Source organism: Psammomys obesus, unplaced genomic scaffold, assembly GCF_907164565.1.
Source record: "Psammomys obesus unplaced genomic scaffold, mPsaObe1.curated_primary_1811, whole genome shotgun sequence".
Taxonomy (NCBI): domain Eukaryota; kingdom Metazoa; phylum Chordata; class Mammalia; order Rodentia; family Muridae; genus Psammomys; species Psammomys obesus.
In genome coordinates this window covers 6,607,097-6,625,077 of record NW_026585609.1, presented here as the reverse complement: position 1 = coordinate 6,625,077, position 17,981 = coordinate 6,607,097, and the positions used below count along the sequence as shown (strand labels likewise).

The 17,981-nt window shown below is 39.5% G+C and overlaps 1 protein-coding gene across 1 annotated transcript in view; it reads right to left on the bottom strand.

The window, feature by feature from the left end:
• Dusp16 (dual specificity phosphatase 16) overlaps window positions 1-17,981 on the bottom strand; it is an 80,129-nt gene that overhangs the window by 61,355 nt on the left and 793 nt on the right. The gene's annotated exons all lie outside the window — the stretch shown is intronic.

Below are 17,981 nucleotides of genomic sequence, written 5' to 3'. Positions count from 1 at the left end.
AAAGAAAGAAAGAAAGAAAGAAAGAAAGAAAGAAAGAAAGAAAGAAAAAAGAAAAAGAAACTAAATGCTGGTATCATGATTCTCTTCTGTAAGTTAAATACACACACACACACACACACACACAGAAACCCAAAACAACAACAAAAACCTGAGGTTCATCATCAGGCCCTGAATTTTTTTGTTTGTTTGTTTGCCATTAATTCATGCCATGTTAAGAATGCTCAAAAGAAGAAAGATGCAGAAACTAAAGTACTGAGCTCTATTTTTTTAAATAAACTAAGTAAAAATTATTTTTCATCAAGCATTATCCAAAATTAGTTTTATTGTAGTACCATATGAATCATTCAGTGGTAAATGGTAGTATAAAATCTACCTAGTTACAAATCTCTATGTCAATAATGCTATAATATACAAGGTGCTCATATGTGCTATCATTTTAAAATGAAGTATCCCTCTACCTGCCCCAAAAGACTTGGTCTGAAGCTGAAGTACAATCATTGAAAACCTAGAACAGCCCCCATTTGTCTGGTAGAATCGGCAGAGTCATTAGGAGTTCAAGGCATCCTTGGCTACATAGTGACTTAGGGATTAGCCTGATCTAAGTGAGACTTTGTCTCAACAAGCAACAACAAAAAGAATATTTTCAGGCATGGTAGCTCATGCCTGCAATCCAAGCACTCAGATTTCAAAACAAGAGGATAGCTACAAGTCCAGAGCTAGCCTAATCTACACAGAGAACTGAAGACCAACTGGAAATACACACTAAGATCCTTTCTGGAGTGAGGGTGGGAAGGATAAACGGACATGAATACTCTCATAAGAACATTTTTGGGAAATGGTGGAAAAGTAGGAGATAGGGCCTAGCTGGAGAAAACAAGTCATTGAGAAAGATGCCCTGGAAAGATAAAAACTTGTTCCTGGCCTTTTCCTCTTTCTCTCTGTGCTTTCTGGCTGTCATGCAATGAGCAACCTCTTTCACAATACATGTTTTCTTCCTCACCACAAGCCTAAAGGCAATGGCCAACCAACCATTCACTGAAACCCTAAACCAAAATAAATTCTTCTTTTATATAATTTCTCTAGCACAGTATGCATTTCATGTAAAGCAAAGCAAGAAGATAGGTATTAGGCAATGTCTTTTCCATATGTAAAATTAATAAGACAGGGTATAACAAATACATTAGGTTTGGCATGAGGGAAATTTGGTAAAAAGCAGATTGTAAGGTTGTCCACTATGAAACTCTAGCTTAAAACTAAACTACCTAAATTCACCATCTCATCTAATATATAGTAAATGGCATAGGTAGATCCCAAGAATTATATTCACAAAGCTCTACTGTTTAGTCTGACTGCACCAACTCTTAACCAGGTTCAAAAGAAACACCATCATTTGCTACCAACACATTTAAACATCACATTGCACCAAGTAACAGAGCAAAAGGTGTTTTAAGCATGATATAATAAATGTTCCTTTTTCTCTCCTTCCTGAGTAGTGCTCATTCTTTTTTAATTCTGGTGTTATGGACCTTAGCTAATCTTTAAAACCCTAAGGGGGAAAAAAATGCATGGGCTAGGAATACAGGTGTGTTCATTTGAGTACCAAGTAGGTCAAGCTTATAACATACTTCCTACTTTCATCTAATCACAAAAATTACTTGGGAATTTGGCAAAACTACCCATCCAATCCTACATCTGGAGATTAATTCTTGAGTCTATAATGCAAACTGTGAATTGACATTATTAAAAATGCCACTGGAGGCTCATAGGCTCTGGCAAAAATACTGTCCTAAAGATATTTCTGGCCTTTCTTTCAATGTTCATATTGATTCAGTTGGTAAACTGAACAGATTTTCAGTCTTTCTCACCTTGAGGACATAAAGGTACAAAGCCTAGGTTTGAAATTCAAATGCTGACAGGATATACCAGGCATGGTGGTGCATGCCTGTAATCCCAGCCCTCAAAAGGCTGAGGCAGGAGAATCAGAAATTCAAGGTCACCCTCAGCTGAATGCAAAGTCAGGGCTATCCTGGGGATGAGAGTGAGAGGACAGGCAAGTGGCACAAAGAATGATGAATCACAGAAGCAAAAGATTTCTATTTCACGGACATCTTAGTTAGGTTTCTATTGCTGTGAGGAGATACCCTGACCAAGGCAACTTATAAAGGAAGATTAATTAGGGGGTTGTTTATAGTTTTTGAGGTTTAATCCATTCCCATTATGGCAGGAGGCAGGAAGGCAGGCATGACACTGGAGCAGTGCTGAGAGCTCACATCTGATCTGCACATTGCAGGCAGAGAGGGTGACAGTGGGCCTGACACAGGCTTTTGAGACATCAAAGCCTACCCTACTGACACACCCCTCCAAAAAGTCCACACCTCCTAATCCTCCCTAAACAGTTCACCAACCAGAAAACATTTAATATACAAGCTTACAGAGGTTGTTCTTATTTAAACCACAACAGGTCACTGTGTGACTACAAAACAATTAAATTATGTTTTAAAAAAGTAGTTCAAACTCAGTCCTCATGTGAATAAATGTAGTGTCTGGGTAGGGGGGCTCCCCTATTCTGAGGACTAGGGGAGAGGGGATGTGGGAGGGAGGGTGAGACTGGGAGGAGAGGAAGGAGAGGCCTATGACCAAGATGTAAATTGCATTAATAAAAAAAGAATGTAAAAAGTACTTCATAATTTATAACATTTTCTTAAAAAGGAATTACAAAATCAACAGAATATTTTTATTAGTAGTTCTAAATGTTGGCTGCATACTAAAATTACCTAGGAACTCTAAAATATCTTGAACCTCACAATCTCTGAAGAATGAGAACCAGGTATCTGTAGTTTTCATACAAGCAAATGCAGATGGATTCTTTTCCAAGAAGAGTCCAAAGAACAGTATTTTGAAAAACAGGATTTAAGAAGGATCAAGAAGTTCTACAACACATGTAATACTGTGATTTACCTGGTCTTGGTCTATTATGTGTTCTAAAGTTCCGGAAAAAAAAATTTAGGTAAGAGACCAAGCTTGACAGCATCACAACATCTATAATTTAAAGTATGGGGGTGGGGTAGGGAGTACAGAGCACAGTAATTCTATTGAACCCAACAAAAGGTGGAAAGGATATGCTGGGGCAGAACTCTGTCATGGCCTACTAAATAGTTTATGCCTGAGGAGATATAATCCCCTAACTTTCTTCCCTGTATGTTAGATACAGATATACCAAGGAGATATAATTCCCTAACTTTCTTCACTGTATGTTAGATACAGATATACCAAGGAAATGTGCAAACGTTGAAAGGAGGCAACACAGAACTCAAGAGTATGAATTCAGACTAAAGATTTGCTCCCCTCAAGAATACCCCAGTACTGAGAGCCCATTACCATCACAGGGTCCTGGAGGTCTTTGGAATTCCTCCCTCTACTCTGATCCAGTTAACATCATAAGATGAAGAAAACCAGCACTTGAGCCTCCAGCCACACAGTCTAGATTACGGGAAAGAGCACCCCCATCCTTCTCAGAGTCAGTTTTTATTCATAGAATGCCTTGTAACATACAACAGAATACACACTAGGAAATGCTCATTCCATTATCTCCCTCACACATTGGATCTCATGGGTCATTCATTTATTTAACAATTTTTGAGCATGTGTGTTGTACAAAGCTTTTTCCTCAAGCACTTTTAAAGGACATGACTTGCCTTCAATCTACAGGAGGAATGAAATGTATATGTAGATACATAATGGTGCTGTGTAAACAGTGGAAAGGAAAGAACCCCCAAGGCAATGCCTGGAAGCCAACGAAGAGCCCATGAGGCTTTCTTCCTCCAACTCCTTGAGGTACTAGACAAACTCTGGCCAAAAGAAGTGGGTGAAGAGAGAACATCACTGGCCACTAAATGTCTATTAATTTTGGAGACAATCATCTTTAGCTTATCCCAGAAGGCTACTTGCTTTCTGGAGGAAACTTCTTAGCACAATCCACCTTTAGGAGACGGTTAGGTTGCTCAGTCTTACTGGTGGCAGTGACTTAGAGAGAGGGAAGGAGTAGAGAACAGCTCTATTTTCTCAGACCAAAGTACAGTTTTCATACCCTGAAACAACTACAAATACAAAAAGAATAAAAAAAAAAAAATCAACCAAACCTTACTGCTAATAGTTATCTTACAAGATTACAATGTTATTTCTAGCCAGCAGCATCTGCCTCAAGGCACAACCATAAAGAAGAAAAAAATAAAATAACTCTTTATAAAAATAAGTTCATTTTATTGAAAGGCCCAATAAAATACAAAACAGGACTAAGCTGTTCCACCCAAAATAGCAGGCAGAAAAGTAGCTGACTGTCAAGACCTCAGGCTTTTTAGTCTACAGACGACTTCAGAATGGCACAAAATGTCTGGGTGCCTTTCTAACAAGTGTCTCTAACTCATCAGTTCTCAACCTGAGGGTCATGACCCCTTTGGGGGACAAAGGACACTTACACGGGGGTCACATATCACATATTTGCATTACAATTCATAACAGTAGCAAAATTACTACTTGTGATGTAGAAATGAAATAATTCTATGGTTGGGATCACCGTAACGTAAGAAGCTGTGTGTGTTAAGGAGCCGCAGTGTCCGCAACGGTGAGAACCACTGCTCCAACTACAGGCAGTACACTAGAAACCTCAAAGGGAAGGAGTGCTGAGGAGAGTGCTACAGAGTGCCTTAGTGAGGCATGAAGCCTAGGACAGAACAGAGATATCAGAGACTTGAAGAGATACAAACATTTAAAAATTTGTACAAGATCTAAGTAGACTCTGTAGGCTTAAAACAGGGAGAGGAAAAATTGTAAAAGTAGGAGGAAATAGTGGTTGGTGGTAGGAACGGAGGAGTAGCTGGAGGGAAATGGGAATAAATATGCTCAAAATACATTATAGGCAGCTACAGCACTCTTCAGGCACATGCCCAAACACAGACACTTGCTCATACATATTCATTGCCACTCTGGTCATAACAGCAAGAATAAAATTTTCAATCAATAAAAGCAAATAATAAATAAGCCCTTTGCCCCACATACATAATTTGTTAATGGCTATTTTCAGATTTTTTGTTTTCTAAGAGTCTCATGTAGTCCAAACTTGTCTAGAACTTGCTATGTAGGAATAATGAACATTTATTTGCCACAAAAATCACTTGAGTATGTCTTTTATAGGGGCTGCAGGGAAGTCAAAAGAATGGGATTTTCTACTGTACATGACTATTGTTATAAAACTAGGAAGCTATAAAAACTAAACTTCATGAATATTTACATTAACTAGATTCTTAAGTCATTTATGGAATAAAATGTAAATAATTACACACGTAAAAGACTTTCAGTAGTTTCCAAGTTCCATTTAGGAACCAGGCGGTAATGGATTTAGATATCGCCTTACACCATTTAAAGCAGTCATTAAATATATACGCAGCTTATTCTTAAAAATACAAGTCAAATTGCAAATGTTTTTTTGGTTCTTAGCTACCTAAGTTAATGGCATACAGCTTAAAGTTCTCACAATACTGAAAAGCCACAAACAAAATGTACCAGGGGACCAGACATAGCAGTACTTCCCTACAGCCACTCAGGATGCTGAGGCAGAAGAATCCCAAGTTTCAAGCCTCCCTAGGCTATACAGCAAATTCAAGACCAGTCTGGGAAATTTATTAGACTCACCAAAAAAAGAAAGCCAGGCACAAGAGCATACTCCTGTAACTCAGTAATTCAAAGCTAGTCTGGCTTACACTGACAGACCCTGTCTCTACCAAAAAAGAAAAAGAAGACAATGAGGAGGAAAAGATGGAAAAAGAGGAAAAGAAGGAAGAGGAGGAAGAAGAAAAGGAGGAAAAGAATGAGGAAGAAGAGGAGGAGGGGAGAGGAGAAGGACAAGTATACTCGAGATAAAGCTTGGTGGTAGAACATAGGCCTACATTGCAAGGTCCTGGGACTACTTCTAATAAATTGTTTTTGGTATAAGATTAGTAGTTTGGGGGCTTATTTTAACAAGCTCTCAAAGAGTATAGTGTTTCACAACATACTAGAATTGAAAATATTATTTCAACTCATTGTGTATACAAGTTCATACAACTTTTGACAAAATTCCATGTGAAGAACCAGGTTCGTTCTATGAAACCAAAATAGAAGCTATGCTATGGTACCCGATGTACCAAATGTCCTGCTTCACTGAGGAGCAGTTTTTTAATACAAGGCCAAAGGAATCACCTGCAGTAGTTATTCTTTTATCTTATCCAAGCAAATATGCAGCATGAACGTTATCATCAAATAACAAATGTCCAATAAAAGGCCAGAGTGGACCAGATTTCCCACAATGGTGCCTAAAATACATCTTATGTTGGACAGAAAGACATTTCCTCAGAAGTCTGTACTGAAGGTATTTATAAACTATATACACATATATTTGCTAAAATATAGACATCTAATTATAACTTAGTAGTACAAGCACTTGCACAGCATGCAAAATGTCACAAAATTAATTTTTAAATGTAACTATTTTTTCATTTTCAATGAAAATTTAGAAAAGTAATGAATGACTATCAAAAACCAAAACTTAACTTTAAAGTAAATAACTTTAAGCTTCTTTACCATCCCTTGTTGTCAATGGCACCCAGCAATCGAGATGACTACAGTGCCACGCCCTCTCGAATCCTATCCACTCTTCTGATGATAAAATGCTAAGTGGTCAGAAGAACAAGAGAAAATAATTCTCTCAGGGCTGGCAAGATGGCCCAGCTAGTAAAGGCATTTACCACACAAGCCTGAGCGAATCGCAAACTGTTAATAGAGTTGTAGTAGAAGGAAAACGTTTCTAAGCACATCAACCTGAGTTTGCTCCCCAGAACCCATATAAAATTGGAGGGAGAAAACTGATTCCAGAATGAATCACAAGTGCACAAGCTATGGCACACACACACATATTGACACACAGTGCCACTGGCACACACTAACACACACACTGACACTAATATACACACACTGACTGTAACACATACTGACTGTAATACTGTTTTAGAGTTAAAAAAAAAAAAAAAAGCTCAAGTGTCTTATCCTTCAACTAACTGGAATAGAAGCCTGTATAATCTAATCTAAAATAAGAAAGTGAGTGCAGTGTTTTAGGAGGGACACTAGAAGAGTCTCTGGCATACAGACAAGTTTAACACCTTACCACTGCTCACCTTTCTTCCCATCTGCAGCAGACACACAGTTAACTACTCAACAGACCTTTCCTCTTCAAAATGCTAACAGAATCCCAGTTTCAAGCTGAAGCCATGAGCCTCAGCCAGGTGATACATAACACACACTAAGCCACCCACTTCCCTTACCCACCATCTCTCTGGCGAGTGGGGACAATCCTGGAAAATAATTCAAGCAAGTGACACTTGCGAGGAAATCAGACAAGAGTTTCTGTGAGACATTTTGTTGAGTTTTAGCATGATTTGACTTTTGGTTTTGTGAGTCAGGACCTCAATATAGCACAGGCTGGCCTAGAACTCACTATATAAACCACACTGTCTTTGAACTTGCAATCCTCCTACCTTCTGTATCCCAACAGCTGGGATGCACCAACCACACTAGGCTTAAGAGTCTGAGCAGGCAGGTGTAATGGGAAGGACCACCTGTTCTATTCTCTTCCTCCCTTCTACCTTGAAAAGGGTTGTGGCCATTTTGTGACCAGGCAACAAAAAGTGTCAGGATACTACGAAGCAAGAAAAGATGACCGAGTCAAGGACTGGCGAGAACAGGAGCTCTTGATGACACCGCTCAACAGCCTAACTGATGCTAAGGCCTTGCCTGAACCCTGAACTGTTTAAGTAAATTATAAATGGCTTGTGGTTTAAGTCTCTGCTAGTATAACTGAAGGCAGACTTGAATTAAAAATATTTTCCCCTGTGGCATGCTTCAATTTTCTTGCTTAATCTTGCTTCCATGCATAAATATATTCTGCCTATACTACATGCAACTGAAAACACACACACACACACACACACACACACACACACACACACACACACGAACACACTGCTTCCATACAGGAGATCAACTTACTTTGCAATGGTGGTAGCTTGACTATATGGCCTTATTAAATAAATGTCATCAAAGGAAAAAAAAAAAAAAACCAACTAGGATAAAAATGCTACTTAGAATCCTGCTTGGCCTTGAGTACTGACTTTGGCCTTTCCTTCTGTCATAAGTAACAAATTGATTAATGGCCTCTGTCTTCTTCAGTCTTAACTTCTTATTAAGAAAAAAGTAAATCATTAAAATTTCATTCTTGAATTTAGAGCCTCGTTAATATTTGAGAACACTGATGACTGTAGCCTAACTCCTCAAACTCTTCACACTGATGCCACTGCTGATTCCCCCAACTGTAACTGAACACATGGGATATAACAGAACTTGAGTACTGGTAAGAAATCAAAAGACTAGTCAGTCATTTTAACCTTAACCTGTTTTGATGTTTACCTCTGCCTCTTGCCTCACCCATCCTGTATTGCTGTGCCTCTGTCCAGTGTCTACCCCTCCCTGCAGTCTTCCTCTAGCCCTCTCCTCCAATACTTAGTCCATTCTCTGACCACAAGCCAGGAGGATAGCAGAGAAGATAGGAATATCCAATCTATCTCGTAATTTTTTTCTTACATAATTTTTGCACTTTTCAAACTTATTTAATTTTATTTTACGTGCATTGGTGGGAGGGTGTCAGGTCCTTTGGAACTGGAGTGACAGACAGATGAGAACTGCCATGTGGGTGCTGGGAACTGTACCCAGCTTCTCTGCAAGAGCAGCCAATCCTCTTATCCACTAAGCCATCTCTCCAGCCCCTCATAATTTCTTTCTTTTCTGTTTATTTATTATTTATTACAACTTACTCACTTTGTCTCCCAGCTGTAGCCCCCTCCCAGGCGCACCCCCCCTTGTTCTCCACCTATACTCCTCCCCTAGTCCACTGATAGTGGAGGTCCTCCTCCCCTTCCATCTGACTCTAGCCTATCACGTCTCATAAGGACTGGCTGCATTGTTCTTCTCTGTGGCCTAGCAAGGTTTCATCTCCCTCATAATTTCTTTCTAATGTCTGTTTTTGGTTTTTTTATTTGTTTTTGAGACAGGGTTCCTCTGTGTAGACTTGCCTGTCCTGGACCCACTTTGTAAACCAGGCTGCCTCTGCCTCCCTAAGTGCTGGGATTATAGGCATGCAGCACTGCACCATTATTTTCTAAATGACCATGCACATTATAAAGTGAAACAGGGGTCAAAGATTCATAAGAATCACAAGTGAACCAATATATTTTTAATATTATAGAATACAAAAAATTCATATAGTCTCAGATTCGACACTGCAACTAATCTTTAACGCTCCAATACTGTGGAGAGCCGTGGGAAGCAGCTACAGACAAAGCCAGGCTGACAGTCCCGGATGCTCCAGGTAACTCGGAAGCCCTAGCACCTGGATGCAAATGGCCTCTTGCTAAAGCAACACACCTGTGGCCAAGCTGAGTTGCTGAGTTGGATCACTAGGACTCACACTGTGGTGTGGAGATCTGCGTGTTAAGCTGCTTTGTTATGTTTTCACCTGGGGAAGTAGGTTTTGAAAAAAGGTTAGGTGGTTCCACGCCTTTTTCTATTTGTATTGATGTTACTTGCTTGCTTTGCCTATAAATAATGAACCCTGGAATAAACCCAATAAACCCGGCTGCTTCAGTCAGATTGACAGCCCTTTCAAACAGAACCCCTGTGAAGCAGGATTTGATTTGTCCTCACTCCCCACTCAGGTACTGTTGGACTCTGCTGGCGGGCTCCCGCACAATACCTGCTGAGTTGAGATAAATATCCATGTTTATATGAAAATACCAATAAACATCCCATCTTTTTCAATTGTGTATTTGAGTGTAGCCTGTCTTTATACACTTGGTAAAACATCAGGTCAGATACTGAATTCAGAAGTTCACCGTTACACAAACAAACCAAGCTGTTCTGTTCTGTTCTGTTAGCCAATACAGTAAAAAGAATAGCAAAATACAAAGTAATATTACATTTTTTTCTACATTTGGAAATAAAATTTAGTTTTTGTATCATTTTAAAGTTAACTTTTAATACTAATTAAGTAAATATCTTAAACATTTTTAATTTTTAATAGTTAAATAATGACATAGACAACACAAAGATATTGGGAATACTCAATAATTTTTAAAAGTATAAAGGTGTCTTGAGACTAAGGTCTGAAAACCGCTGGGTTATGTCGCCATACTCCCCCACCTCAAGAAAGAAAGCAACGGAATACTGTGTTGGGCATGGTGGCACCTGTACCTGTAATCCCAGGACAGGAGGGAAGCGGAAGCAGGGGTTCCCGGGCTCAAGGCCAGCCTTCCCTACACAGCAGAAACCCTGTCTTTTATCAATAGTCTTTGTATTTAGACACACATACTAAGTATAAATCACAACATTTTGAGCGCAGTTCTAGCAAAACTTCTTACTTTTTGATTCAAATAAATTCCTCAGTATCTGTCTCTAAGCCTCATCTATGAAACAGAAAATTCCTAACAAAACCACAAAATATGTCAAAGCACATACTATAAACTATAAAATATTACAAGCCAGGCACAGTGTCGCCACACGTCTGTAATCTCAGCACTCAGGGAGGCAGAGGCAGGTGGATCTCTGTGAATCTGAGGCCAGCCTGGTCTACAACATCCAAAGTTACAAAGAGAAACCCTGTCTTGAAAAACAAAAAAAACAAGAAAAAAAATTACTATAAGTTGTCAAAGTTAAATTTTAAATACTTCTTATCTTTCTATAAAATTCTCCCTATCTTAAACTCTTGTTACTAAAAACTTTACAAAAAAGTGCAAAAAAAAAAAAAAAATCCCTCATTAACCAATTAGTTCAAACGCCAAAACATCTAATTTTATTATGTTTCTTTCTCTACAGTGATAATTGGCAATATATACTTTTAACACATTATTAAGTATATTTCCAAATACATGCAAATATACAGAAAAGAATAAACTACCAAAGTGCCTGTTACCAAGTTTCAACAAATTTAAATTGTTTTATTTATCTCCTGCTTGTACTGTTCCTATCCTGGAGTTTTCAAAACAAATATCATGCATGAATCATTTTATAATTCTAAATTTATCTTTAATAGGCCAGAGTTTAATATAATGATACCATACAGAATTCCATGTTCAGCTGGGAGTGCTGGCACATGCCTGTAATCCTAGCACTTGAGGAGGCAGAGGCAGGTGAATCTCTGTGAGTTCAGCTTGGTCTACAAAGTCCAGATTTCTACACAGAGAAGCCATCTTGAAAAAACAAAAACGAAAACGAAAAAAAAAATCCCATGGTCAGGTTTCCTGAATGTCTCACATTCTTTGATTTTAGTTGGTTCATATTGTCAATGCAGAGTTCTTACTAGCTGTCTTCCAAATGAATAGACATTTTTAACTAAAGCAAATAAGGAAAAGAAAACAACACTGTCTATGTTTCACATACCACAGACAACTGACAAAGTCAAGAACTATCTTCCTGAATGTGCTCCTCCACCAACCAAATCATAAAAACAAGAAACAAAAAACAAAATACTATATAATCGTGTGACATACACACTTGAGTATTCTGAGAAGTGACTGGAACAGGATAGAGCTGTGTTGCTCAGTGAGGAAAGAACTATAAAGTGTGAAAAGAAAGAGGTGACAACAATCAACCACCTGCCATTTAAAGAAGAATGGGGTCAGGTCAGCAACAGGGCAAAAATTCAACTGATTCAGCAAATGTTTATCAAAAGATACAGTGTTAGGTCCTATCCTAGGATATGAGTCATGTATAAAAAAACTAATACACACAAGGCCAGGAATGTAGCTCAGTTGGTAGAGTGCTTCACTAGTATTTAAAGAGGACCCAGGCTTGATGCCAAGAACTGAAAATATTCACCAAAATCTATATATACGGCAGACAACATGCAACATGCACCTCTCTACATGTACCCCCATAAAATGCTAAGGGAGAAAATATTTAAAATTAATTACCTTGCTATATCACAACATATATGGTACACCCTTTCCTATAAATTGTACCAATCAACTACTACTATCTTACAGAGATACCAGATAAATATTTTCAAGCCACACAAATCAGGCTAGTATCTTATTATTATTACTATTATTATCATCATTATTATTTCGTGTATGTGCACAAACACACACATGAACTGTTCAGGCGTGCATGAAGACTAGAGGACAACTCTGTGGAGTGGGTTCCCTCCTTCCACCTTTTCATGAGTTCCAGGTATCCACCTCAGGTTGCCAAGCTACAGGTATTTTGGAAAACCATGCCTTTATCCAGTGGGCTATCTCAGGTTAACTTTGATCACATGACTACAGAGTCCTAACATTTATATCCACAAATCTCTCTCTCCTCTCCTCTCTCTCTCCCCTCTCTCACTCTCTTAGCAGGTTAGCCCAGGCTGTACTGGAACCCTCTCTCTGTAGACCAGGCTGGCCTCTAACTCACAGAGATTCACCTTCCTCTGCCTCCCACTGAGATTAAAGATGTGTGCCACGAAAAGAAACAAAACAAAACAAAAACAAAAGAAAGAGAAGGAAAAAGAAAAATCAAGGCAACACTTGCTTGGTGTGTGATGGCTTACACCTACAAGCCCAGCACTACAGAGGCAGGGCCAGAGGACTGCCACAAGTTTGAGAATAGCACAGTCTACATAGCAAGTGCCAGGCCAGACCAGCCACAGTTACACAATGAGACCCTGTCTCAAATATTTCTTTTTTCCTTTCTTGCCATAAAGTTTTTTTCATATACTTATCTATAATGAGTCAGAATATGACATATGGAAAAACTGGTTATATACACATAGAATAATTTTGAAGACATTCTTCTATAGAGAGATACACAATAGAAACACTTGATGGAGGGCCAGAGACATGGCTCAGTGGTTAAGGGCACCTCCTGCTCTTGCAGGGGGCTGGAGATCAGTTGCCGGCATCTATGACGGCTCACAATCACCTCTAACTCCAGCTCCTGGAGATCGGAAGCCCTCTTTTGGCCTTTTCAGCCACCCCTACACACAACATACATTCACACAAATGTATACACATACACATAAAAGTAAATCTTTTTAAAAAGACAGAGATACTTTAATAAAATTCTTTATCCCGATTTCAATGCTCTACCCCAAATTTAAGAGTGTAAAAAAGTGGGAAAGGGGATGCAATGTTTCTCAATGCAATGTTTAAGGAAAAGGCAGTGGTTTGTGCCTATAAGCCCAGCACTCCAGAGGCAAGGGAGAACTGCTGTGAGATCAAGGCCAGCCTGGGCTACATATCGAGTTTCAAGCTAGCCTGAACTACAGTATTTTGACACTATCTTTTTAAAAAGAGAAAAGAAGAAAAACATAGGGGGAAACACCTGTAATACCAGTACTTCAAAGGGACAGGCAGCAGGATAACAAGTTCCAGGCCAGCCTCAGCTACATACTGAGTTTTATGAAACCTACATACTGAGTTTTATGTAGTTTTATGAACTACATACTCAGCCTTATGAAACCTTCTCTCTCAAAAAAAAAATTATTAAAATATCATAATCAAAATAAGTTATTCAGAGTACCTGGGACGGGGAGGAACATATGCATCAACCGGTGAAGCACTTGCCTAGCATGTCTGGAGGCCCGGGGCTCAGAACCTAGGACTACCCAGGCAGTGATGGTGCAGCCCTGTAAGCCCAGCCCTCGGGAAGTGGGGATCAGACGCTCAGTGCCATCGTTGCTTGAGTTCATGGACTCCTATCTCGATTAACTGAGTAATTTGATGATAATAATAGAGGAGTAAGTAGGACTATAGCTCTCTGTAACTTCCTTAATCTTTGTTTCATTACCAGTCATCTGACAAGACTTTTCTAACACACAGGCACACACACCATAAAATTCTGAAAATCTTTCAATCCTTAAGGACACCTGGGTCTGAAACTTTCAGTATCCATGTAAGTAGGAATCCTTGCCCAGGGGCATGGTGCTGCATACCTTCAAGCTCAGCGCTCTGGAAACAGAGGCAGACAGATCTCTGTAAGTTTACGCCCAGCCAGATCTAGTGAGTTCCAGACCTGCCAGAGCTACAAAGTGAGACCCCTGTTTTCAAAAGAAAATGAATGTTTTTCTTGGTCTGCGTGTGAGTCAATTTGGAAATCTAGTTAATAATGACAACATTTTATGATTTATCCCTCCCAACTCAAAATAGGCCACAAAACTGTAGTAGGTCCTTTTCCTTTAAACTTAACACTGGGAATTAAGTTTTATGCTTATATATAGTAATATATATTTTATATATATTCCCTCACCGCTAGACTACTAGACTATGTTTTTTTTTTTGTAACAAAAAAACCAAAAATGACAAGAGACCTACATAATTAACTAATAGCAATCAGGAAGTTAGTGACGCTTTATTATTCTCTTCTTGTTGTTGAAGTACCAAGGTGCATTTTTCTTTTATGCCTCTTTCCTTTCATGCCAAGATGTATCCCATTTCCTCCTATGCTGTTCATACCCCTGGCAAGCTTTTTTATTTTTGCGCCTGTCCTTACACTGCCTTAGCTCCTTCTTTTGAACCACTCTTGTTTTCTCCAGTCATTTATTTGATTCAGTTTTTTACCTCCCATCTCAGTCATTCCATGTAGGAGACTGAGCTCTTCTTGAAGTATAACCTGCTTCTTTACCTTCTGCCAGCCTTCAGGACCCTTCTTTCACAAAGCCAACCCTTTATCTATCTGAATGAAAGAAATGTATAAAATTACAGGTTACCCACAACACAAGTAAACTAGGAGAAAAGGATATTTGGCTTTGAAATATATGTAGCTTTGGGCAAAATTTATTTTATGATTTTGCTTAAACCAACATTAAGTAAGATTTTTTTTTTCTTTCATGATGGTGAATATCAGTTTCAATTTTAAAATCTGATACAGTTATTAAAGACAAACAAGCATCAAGTGTATTTTGTTTCCTATGAAGTATTTTTAACATGTTCAATCTGTTGAAATGTGTTGTTAAAGTTGTTTTCTGTTACCCTTGGTTATCTTTCGGAGAAGGTTAATCCAAGTAAGATTTTCCTATATTAATCTACTTCTTCAAATTATGGTATCTTCTGTTTGAGAGCTCAAAGCATTAAAAAAACAAACAAACAAAAAAAAAATACCACTGGTGTTCAATGAAATTATTAGTGCAGGTAAGGTACAAGAGAAAACTGTCTTTGTTGGAAATTCCAGGAACACATGAGACTCTAGAATAAATTATATTGGTAAATTATAAACAAATTATATTTGACAGGACTTTATGAATGAAAATAGAAAAAGCTTAATAATGAACAGTTCCATAAGCTGCTTTCTTCAATATATTAAGCCCAAATAATGAAAATTCTATGAAATTCAATTTCCTAATTCAGGCAGTTACAGAAAACAAACAAACAAACATTTTAAAACCCCAACATCATTCCTGTCCTTTTGTTTTTTAACTTCATCCCTTTGGAGCCTGATACCAACCCTTCTCGCCTCTCCCCTTCTCCTTCTTCTCAGAGAAAGGGGGGGGGACCCTAAGGGGAACCAACCCAGCCTGGCAGGTCAAGTCACAGCAGGACTAAAGAGTATCCTCTCCCCCTGAGGCCAGACAAGGCAGCCCGGCTGGGGGAGAGGGATCCAGAGGGAGGGGGCAGCCAGAGACAGCCCCTAACTCAAGCCAAAGCTGCCCAGACAAATAAATTTCATATGGGGGAGGACAGGAGCACGGAGGCACATGGGTTTACAAGTAGAGCCTCACCTAACCCCAGCCAGACCTACTCTTAAACTAGCTGAACGCGCCTCTACAAATAATTTTTTAAATAATTTTATTTTATGTGCATTAGTGTGAAGGTGTCAGGTCTCTTGGAATTAGGGTTAAAGATTGTTTCGAGCTGTCATGTAGGTGCTGGGAATTGAACCCAGGTCCCTTCGGAAGAGCAGGCAGTGCTCTTAACCACTGAGCCATCTCTCCAGCCCCCACAAATAAATTTTCAATGTATAAAAAAAGGAGGGGAAGGGAATTGGGTAACCAAGATCATCCTTTTTGCTCTCTTCCCAATTACTATAATTAAAGCTTTGACCAATTTCATATTGACATTTTAATTTTATAGGTACTCAATTATATTCACCAAGCTGAACCAAAAGACAAGGACTTCCAAACTGAACAGAGTGAGGGGTGTGGAGGAAGTGGGTGGTTGTGTACTCCTGACCCTGACCATTTTAATTTACCATCTAAAACACTAAGGTAAAATCAGCACAATTCTAAGACAAGTATTTCACTTGTGTTGCTGACACACCAGAGATTAAAACAAAACAAAATTGTAAATATAATTACCAACAGTTTGTACTGTTTAAACATTGACTTATTCACTAATTACTAAAATTCAAAATAAACTTATTTCTAATTTTCTCTCCTTGTGGAACTCTGCTAAACACAAATTATGCACCTAAAAACTAACTCAAGTTGCAGTTCTGAATTTGTACACAGGATGGTGTTAACCAAAAAAATTAATATCCACTTCCCACATTGTCTTCAAATGCTAAATTCCACAACTTTATTTTTAAAACAAAGACAAAACCTTCTTTGCAGTGCCTAGTCACATTTTGACTAAAATACACAAAGCCACAAATCCTTCAGTTTTCAATGTACTTCTCCAAGCTGCTGGTCTTCACCAAATACAGAATTCTAAAAATCTTAATTACAGCCTCCCAAACTGTGCTCACCAATATATGTGATCCTCAAGTAATTAAAAAGTAATTAACTCAATTGTTAAGCTGGGTTTTTTCCTTCTCTTGAAATTGTACCTGCAAAAGTCTCTTCTTAAGGGAGATGAAAAAAATAGGTCTTTTGAGGAAGCAGTTGTCAACTGTATGTACTATCAGCTCCACAAAGTGGCTAAAGAGGCTTTTTCCCCTGACAGTCTACTTCCCAAATGGAGGGGGGGAGAGAGAGAGAAAGAAAGAGAGAGAGAGAGAGAGAGAGAGAGAGAGAGAGAGAGAGAGAACGAACACGAACACACATACCTGGTCATTTTCCCAACAGGTTCGATAGGTTTGATTCACTTGTAAGAGCAGAGTTATTTACTCATAATCTTTTAAAGCAAAGTGGCAGGCAGAGTACTGTGTAAATAAAAACTTCAGAGGTTTTTAAAACCCTCCTCTTAACTCACTTCCCCTTGGTTCAAGGGGACAGCTCAGCCAACCCCAGAGCAAATGAGATTATGCAACAGGTTTTTCCTCTCTAATCACGGGCTGATTAGAGGTGTGCGCTCTCCAAACAATCTGCGATACCCAGGGCTTCAAAAACAGCAGGGCTCTCTGCAGCAGGCGGTTGAGAAAAGCTCTTTCGGATTCCGCAGTAGCCATTCATTTTAAGATCGGCTCGTCCTTTCCCCCCAGGTCTCTCTCACCAGCCTTCTCTAGGAAGCGAACCCATCACACGCTCTAACAGAGTTGGCACGTACGTCCTCCCCGGTGGCTTTTTTTTTTTTTTTTTTCAAGAAACTAAACGCCCCACACAGACCCCCCCTTTTTTGCCCCCTTCTGTTTGTTTTTAATTTCTCCCATTTTACAACTACTGTAACTAAAGCCCGGTTTCCCCCCCCCCCCAACACGATGACGGGAGTCCCAGGGTGAAAGCTGAGGTTTCGGGGTGGGGTGTGTGCGTGTGTGTTTGGGGGCGAGTTTAAGGAAGCGACCCCGTCACTCCCAGGTGGCCCGGCTGCCCACACCCGAGGTGAACCTGGGATAATGGAAGGAGAGTCAGGCCGGGGGCCGCTCGGCAGGCGCCTGGTGTAACCGTCTGGAGGCGAGCAGCGTCGCCCGCCCAGGTGCCGGCGACCCGCGGCCCGGAGCCCGCCCGCCCGCCCGGCCGAGGCCGGGGCCGACCCCCGCGGCGCGGCCTG